This window comes from Pinus tabuliformis, chromosome 5_1 (genome assembly GCF_031772625.1).
Source record: "Pinus tabuliformis cultivar Carrire ecotype Pingquan chromosome 5_1, CPIR1, whole genome shotgun sequence".
Classification (NCBI taxonomy): Eukaryota; Viridiplantae; Streptophyta; class Pinopsida; order Pinales; family Pinaceae; genus Pinus; species Pinus tabuliformis.
In genome coordinates, this window is record NC_142305.1 from 241,495,818 (window position 1) to 241,504,084 (window position 8,267).

At 37.7% G+C, this 8,267-nt stretch overlaps 1 long non-coding RNA gene across 10 annotated transcripts; it reads right to left on the minus strand.

Moving 5' to 3' along the window:
* Nucleotides 1-1,312: 1,312 nt before the first annotated feature.
* Nucleotides 1,313-2,330, minus strand: LOC149164307 (uncharacterized). Of its 10 annotated transcripts, none has more exons than XR_016260219.1 (4): nucleotides 2,116-2,330; nucleotides 1,922-1,996; nucleotides 1,788-1,823; nucleotides 1,313-1,686 (listed from the first exon to the last, which is right to left on the minus strand). It is a non-coding gene; the product is annotated as an uncharacterized LOC149164307 (long non-coding RNA). The 10 variants fall into 10 exon arrangements; XR_016260218.1 differs by having other exon boundaries at nucleotides 2,087-2,324; XR_016260213.1 differs by having other exon boundaries at nucleotides 1,313-1,672; nucleotides 1,922-1,991; nucleotides 2,116-2,320.
* Between the last annotated feature and the right edge of the window lie 5,937 nt (nucleotides 2,331-8,267).

Sequence of the window (8,267 nt, forward strand, 5' to 3'; positions counted from 1 at the left end):
GAAGATGCTCTAATTTCTTTCATGTATTTGTGGACTATGTTCCTACACTATATCTCTATTCTACTTCTATGTGAAAGCCCTCTATGCCCTGACTTCCATGTGAATTTAATCTCATTGTTGTACTGAAACATACCTTGACTCCATGGCCCAATGGGATTTTGTTAATTGATATTTCAACCATTCATATACTATTGTTCGAATTTTTCATAAGAGTTAGCCATCTTAATCTTCAAAGTAAAATCATTAACCCTTTGAGAGAGCCCTCTCAGGCTAAGGAGGCTAAGCCTCAGCCTAAAGTAGGTTTGAAATAGTTACTTAAGATCTTTCTGGTCAGCAGACTTCCAGGGTCTGATTTTGAGATAACATGTAGATTACAAAAATGTACTCTTTTCCTTTTGAGTGAAGTTTCTTGAAGAACAACAGAAGAATGATGATCTAAATTATAAAGTGGGAACTATTGTAACAATAATATGTTATGCCTTGGAAAATAAAAGTTAAATGTTATGTATTCTTTGTAAATGGAGTTTTTAGAAACAGAGGAATAAGTACCTGTGACTGTAACCAAAATAATGAGATTAACCAGAACTTAAAATATTACCCAACTAAATCTTTTAGGAACGAGAGCAAGAAAAGACTCATATGAGTCGGGTGCCCTCGCCGCTATAATAACATAAAAATTAAACAAAACACGACTTTTTCTTCATGAGTGGCTAGCTCTGTTACACTACAAATGCTTCTGGTAAAGAAGAAAATATTGTGATTACATGTAGAAGTAGTAAGGGATAAGGTCACCACCAAAATTGGGATTGAACAGAAAATGAAGAAATGTGTAACCCAACAATTGTTCATGGTTCAACAAGCTGTAACGAAAACTAATAGTAATGTTCTTTTACTAATTACTGGAAAGAAAATTGTGTGTAATAATGATTAATATCAGAAAGGCCAGGAAACAACAAGGTCAACTGAGAAATATGAGGGGATCAGTCTAGTTTCTGGGTCAAGTCGACTCAAGCCAGCAACCCGGAATTCGTTTTGGTTCCTGATAGACAAAAGGCATGTTGCATGTGACTAAGTAAAACGAAAGAATTTTCTTCCTATAACATAATTCGTTAAATTGTGATTTTGAAACATTAATGAACATAAATAATAAGAAATAGTGATTCTGAAACATCAATGAACATAATAAATCAATGTTATGGGGCGTAAACTGAAATAACAACCATTGCATGAAATACAACGAATAAGTCAAAATTCCTATCTTTAATATTAAGCCGACATAATTGTTAAAAAATATTGTTGTTGAGAGTATCCATAAGTGGTCGAGCATTCTTGATATAAATAAAGTCCATACAGAGCATATAAATCCAAGATACTCGCGTAGAAGAGTGAAACCCCACTTATTAGGCTAGGGTTTATAAAGAAATATATTCCTCCATAAATTTATACAGGTTCTAACTTACTATGAATAAACCCTTAAGAATATTTCAAAACCCTCAACCCAGAATAACTGTGTGGAAGTTGAAACCATCAATTCCCTTATAACCCTCAAATAAACCAAGGGATGGTACCCAAGTAGAACTTAAAAAGAAGAATCCCGCTAGGAGTGGTCGATTTAGTGATTAAGTATGTCGCAAACAAACAACATGCAACAGTGTAAGAGGGTAGTATATCTCTGCATCCATTAACCTGAGACTGAGCATAAGAAAGAAAATAAGAAAATATATTAAACTTAAAAGAAAAAGGAAATTACAAAGCATGACAAAAGCCATAAGGAGTTGCATCCATACCTGTTGGAAATCCCTTGCAAAGTTGAAACCCTTGAACTAGAAATTCATAGGCAGGAAACCAAGTGTAAGCACCGAAACCTATTTTTTAAACCATGTTTAATGAAGGAGTTTAGAGGCCGCTTAAGGTGTTATACCTGCCATGCCTGAACACCGATGTTGGGAGATGTAAAGCCATAGTTCGAGAGGGTTGTGCCTATTCATACCCTGACCTTGTCACAATAAACAAAACGATTCAGAGCCAGGGTGTATTACTAGAAACTAAAAGGAGAAACATGCCTAATGATCCAAACAGAGCATACTTGTAGACAATTTGATGGAAAATTCTTACTCCAAGTTGAAACTAGTGTAGAGCCCTTTGACCAAACGGTGGAGGAAGAATGATGGGTGGATCGATAGAGAAAACCAGGTAGTTATCCATATTCCATGAGAGAATGGTTGGACTGTCGGATCGAAACCCTAGGAGATCAAGGGTTGGATCGATACCAGTTGTCAAATCATTATAATCGAGATTGTTCGACGGAAGGTGGAATTCGATACATAAATTTTGACATACATTTTGAGTCGTAGCTTCATAAACATGTAATTAATTATACATATCATATATCACATTGCTATAACCTATAAAGGGTATTAGGTTATGCAGGTACCTTATAATTTTAATGATATGTGTTCATAAGAAGTATTAATAAGGGAAACCCAATGTATTTGAACAATAAAGATTATTTACACGTCATATGTACATAACTCAATATTTAACAAATTAAAATTGTAATATGAACACATAAGCCTTTCTAATTACATAGATTATGGAATCCACAGTAAGAACTATGAGTAAAATGATTTTTTTTATTTTATTTTACTATTGTTGTATATAATATAAATTGAGGAATTTTTTTATAAGAAATTAATTAATTTTTCTTATTCATTGATATTTATAAATGTTTGTTTTATATGTCCACGAGGCCTTGGATAGAAAATGATTTTAAGACACTCCTTAATACGAAGTAAAATAAAATTGCAAATAAAATAATTACCTCTAAAACCAAATATAACATATCTCTCAACCGGATTGAAAAACAAACCATATCAATTACAACAACCAAAAATTTAAATAGGCCGAATAGGCGAATGGATTGCAGCTGGGCATCGGTACAAAATGATCCCAGCTGGCATGAATTAAATAACATCCTACATCAAGATCATGCTGATGCGGTTGCCTGGCAGCGGCGCTCAGCGCAATGATTTCATTCTCCATCGGATATGATGTTACAACGGTCTCCCACAGGTTCCATCACACATACGGGCAGGATACTCTGTAGGCGGAAGGACAGAGTATTCAAGAAACGATCATACTATCCAGCCTTTAGATTTCATATGGTTAATGACTGTAATAAGGAGAGCATGCCACCCAGGGGGAGATTGCGATTCCCAAGCGGCAATTGGGTTAAGGTACCAAGGCGACGTGCATATCATGACGGCGAAGTATCGCCATTACCCTTGTTTAATGGTGGTGTTTTAGGCAGAGCAATTAATGATTCAGGTCGATCGTGCTGGGTTTGGCTCGCCAGGTGGCAGGATCTTGGGCCCTCAAGCATTGCATGTAGTTTATTTAACCTCCATCTGCATTGTATTACTGATAGCCATTTCGTAGTTCAATTCTATCAGCCCAGCGTCTGTAGGTTGATGGAGTATCAGGAGCGGCACGGAGGTAGGCTTACGCGTAGTCACACGGCGAACTTAATGGAGAGGGTAAGAGCCCTGTGGGGGACACCATGAAGAAGGCGTTTATCGATATTCAGGGGGATTCGGACGAGGAATTGGAGGAGCCGAGGAGTTTTGCAGAGGGTGCACCTCGCGGAGGAGGGAAAGGTAAAGTGGGTATTGGGAAACCACCGATGTGGACTGTGGAGAATAGTGAGGATGACAGTCAAGATTGGAGTGATGCTGAACGAGGTCGTCGTGGGGTAATGCGGGGAAGAGGGTCACAGCGAGGGAGAGGCCGCCCAGCAGGCCGTGGTGGTTGGGGACGTAGAAGCGCAACTCAGTTTGATGATCTAGGGGAGGGGGCTGCCACTGAGGGACGAGGACACAAACGGGGAAAGAAGGATCTGCGGAAGCGGCTGCAGGAGGCCGAAGCTGCGTATGTCATAGATACTCATCCGAATATCCGCAAGATGATTGAACAAATGGAAGATGAAGCTTTGCAGGGTTATTCTGAGCCTGAGATGGACGATTGGGAACAATACTTACCTGATCCTGGACATACCCGTGGCAGACGGTCACTTTACAAACAGTCGCTGCATGTGTACTGGGGGATGAAGAGGTTACTAGCTAAAGCCATGGAACAGGTGGCTCTTGAGATGGCAGAGTTGATTCAGGGCATTCCCACCATGAAGAAGGAGTTGAAAAATATTCAGATTATTCTTATGATGCAAGAAAAGAAAATGGATGACATTGTGACGCTGTTACAGACGGGCGGGTTGGGGGTTAAGCTGGAGAAGGAGGGCTGCAGAGGAAGGGGCAAGAGGTTCCGCCGCAGTAGACCCAGTATCAGCAGCCATGTCCGCAGCAGATGCAACAGTGTAGTGACTTTTTAATATGGTTGGTTCTTTCCTGTTTTGTTTATATATATGCTGAAAGGCAAAGACTCTAACTTGGTAGTAAGCCTAGCTGTTTATATCGCATGGATAGAAAGACTGGTTATTTTTTGTTTTTGGATGGCTTTCAAACATTTCAGATGGTTAACCTGGTTTCCCTTAAGGGCGGGCGATGACCTGTCCATGTTATGTAATTGCCCAATGTTTTTATAGTAATGCCAATAGAGTACCGCACTAGCTTACAAATTTTTTTTTACAAATTACCAAATAAACTTAAAAATAAAACTAATATTTACCTATTTTCTTTTACTTAACGAAAAATATTTATAAAAATATAGTATAATTTGGGAATCCACCTGAATCATGACCTCTTTAAATGAATATGAACATACAACTTTCGTTATCATTTTTAAAGTAACCTAATGAAAAATATAATAAGCCAACTACTTCGTTTCACGATCATATAATATATATAATATTTGGGTTTCTATTATATTTAAATAGAAAATAATACTTATTAAACTAGTTTAATTTATATATAAATGGTTAAAGAATTTAATAAGTTTAGGACACCCGTACAAATAAAATAGTTTGCCTATCTATTTTGTTTAACAATCAGATATAATATATATATATTTTTGTGTTTACGCTATATTTAAATATAAAATAATAATTATAAAATAGTTCAATTATATATAAATAGTTGATAAATAGTTCAGCTGTCTACTTTGTTTAACAATCAGATATTTTATATATATATATATTGTTTAGGTTATAATTAAATAGAAAATAATACTTATTAAATCAGTTCAATTATATATAAATAATTGATGAATGTTAATAAGTTAAGGAGGCTCATACAAATTTAGAAAAATAAATGTGACAATAATATAACAAAAATTCAAATTTTAAGATGGGAAGTGCTCTAAATGACTATAACTATTTAATAATAATCACATTTATAAAATATTTTAAAAAAAATCTATTAAATTAAATTTAAAATTTTATTGAAAAGTAATTTTATTAAGTTTATTGATTCATGGATATTTATAATTTGTTTTTTTATATATTAATATATTTTTAAATTTAATAATTTTACAATATAGTTTATATCTAATTTAATTTTAGATTTACTAAGTTTAAATAAGAATTAAATCTCTTTTCAAGGGCACTCGAGGAGGTCTGCAACTTGAACGAGGATCGAAGTTGACGTTAGGGTTTTGCATTAGGGTTCCATGGCGAGATGCGCAGGGGGGAGCGCCGCTCCCTCCTACAGTCAGGTAGTCACAGAAGGAGGCAAGGAAGCAGGAGGGAAGCATTTCAAAAAACCGTCGGGAAAGATTTCAGAAGCAAGAGGCAAGGAGACAGTTGGAAGAATGAATCCTAGGATCAGGAAGGGAATCAACAAGAAAATTAGTAAAGAAAGGAGAAGGGAGGCGGCAGTGGAAAAACGACTTCCACAAGAACTACGGGAGTTTGCAAACCCAAATCGAGCATCATTCCCCGGGTCGTATTGAGTGATCCTGCGATTCAAGCGCACAGGGACCATATGAAAGAACATGCAATCATCTGCAAGTTCATGGGGTTATGGCCAACGAAGAGGGCTTTACACATCTGGATTAGGAGCCATTGGAAGCCAAAGGGAGAAATACATTTACATCTGGGTTCTAAGGGCTTCTTCACGGTGGTGTTCACGAACCTAGAGGACAAAGACAGAGTGTTTGAAGGGGGGCCTTATTTCTATGCTGCGACAGGACTCTACATGCGGCCATGGATGATGAACTTTGTCCCAGAACGTGAAACATTTACATCTGTACCGGTTTGGATCAGACTATACTCACTACCTTGGATTACTGGCTCCCAGAATCTTTGCAAACCATAGGCGACAAGCTGGGGCATTTTCTGAAGATATCAGAGGCAACTCTCAAAGGTAAATACACCTCCTTTGCCCGAATATGTGTGGAAATGGATCTATCTGGAGCCCTTCCGAAAGCAATAATTTTAGAGGTATATGATGAAGATTGGGTGCAAACGGTGGACTATGAGCACATACCTTTCAGGTGCCGCAAATGTCATGAACACGACCATCTGTTTAGAGACTGCCCAACAAACAATATGGAAGGAAATGGGAAAACACCTTTGGATAGAGATCACGAGGGTTTTACCAAGGTTGGGGCCAAAGGGAAAGGGGGTAAACGGCCACACAAGAAAAGCAGTGAAGACAGAAATACAAGATACAATAGTTTCAAAATCCTAGAGGAAGTGGAGGAGAACATGGAGACAGTCCAAGACAGGGAGAACGCATCCAGGATATCCTCAAGGCTAGAATTGAGACTAAACATAAACTCCAGGAAATCAATCAGATCAATATCACAGAGGGCTTCAATGAAGAGAGGCAAAAGCTAATTAATTCTTTGCAGGAAGAATGGGAGGATCGATGCTTACAAGAGGAAACTTTTTGGGGACAGAAAATCCAGGATTCAATGGATCAAAGAGGGAGAAAGAAATACTAAGTTCTTCCACAAATCCACTATGGCCCATAGAGCACATAATAGAATCACAAAGATCAAGGATTCTCAGGGTGTTGAGTTTGTCTCCCACAAGGACATGGAATCAAATCTAGTACAACACTTTTCTAATATTGCAAAAGAGCCAATGGAGGATAGATCTAGGTTCATTAATTAGTTCACTCAGTATATCCCCAAGCTGGTCACTAGAGAGTACAACCACAATCTCAACAAGCCAGTCTCAGAAGAGGAGGTCAGTGAGGTGATCAAGGAAATGCAATGTGGAAAAGCTCTAGGATGGGATGGTTTCAATGTTGATTTATTCAAAGCCTATTGGGACACAGTCAAACATGATATGCTCGAAGTTGTGGAAGACTCAAGAAAATAAAAAAAATGTTCTGAAAGCATTGAATGCTTTCTTCATAGCTTTAATCCCCAAAAAGGAAAATGCTATGACTCCGGATGGATTGAGACCCATAGCCTTATGTAACGTGGTGTATAAAATCATCTCCAAAGTGGTAGCCAATAGACTCAAGCCCCTACTACCTTCCCTCATCTCGGAAGAGAAAACAGGCTATGTGGAAGGATGACAAATTCTCAACAACATCATCTAAGCACATGAGGTGGTACACTCTCTCAAAAGCAACAAGCAAGTAGGCATGATTATTCAGTTGGACATTGCTAAAGCCTATGACAAACTCAGCTGGTCTTATATCAGAGCTACTATAAAAGCATATGGCTTTGACCAAAATTGGATAATATGGGTTATGGCACTAGTCACCACACACCAGCTTTTCCATTCTTCTTAATGGACCCCCCTCAAATACATTCACACCTTCCAGAGGGCTAAGAAAAGGCGATCCACTCTCCCCTTTTTCTTTGTCCTCATGATAGAAGGGCTAGGCAGGGCAATTAGAATGGCAAATGTTGAAGGTCAAATTCAGGGGATCAAGCTCACGGATGGAGAGGCTAATACTAATCAATAATTTGTGGATGATACTATACTGCAGGGCATACCCACAGTCAGGGAAGCAAGGGCAATCAAAGATATCTTAAACGAATTTGCTATGGCAGCAGGACAAAGGTAAGCAAATAAGTCCAAATTTTTTTTCTTTAAGACAAATATTTCTATACAAAGAAACATTACCAGAATTTTGGGTTTTCAAAGGGATCAGTTGCCTTCCAAATATCTTGGTATTCCTCTTACTGATAAAACTCTTAGCAATAAAAATATGGGACCATTTTAAATAAACTTGAGGACAAAATCAGAATGGACATGTAGATCTTTAAACTTAGCAAGGTTACTTGTGCTCACACAGGCGGTCTTACAAGCCTTCCCATTTTCTTGTTTGCAACTATCTCTGCTCCTCAAGGCA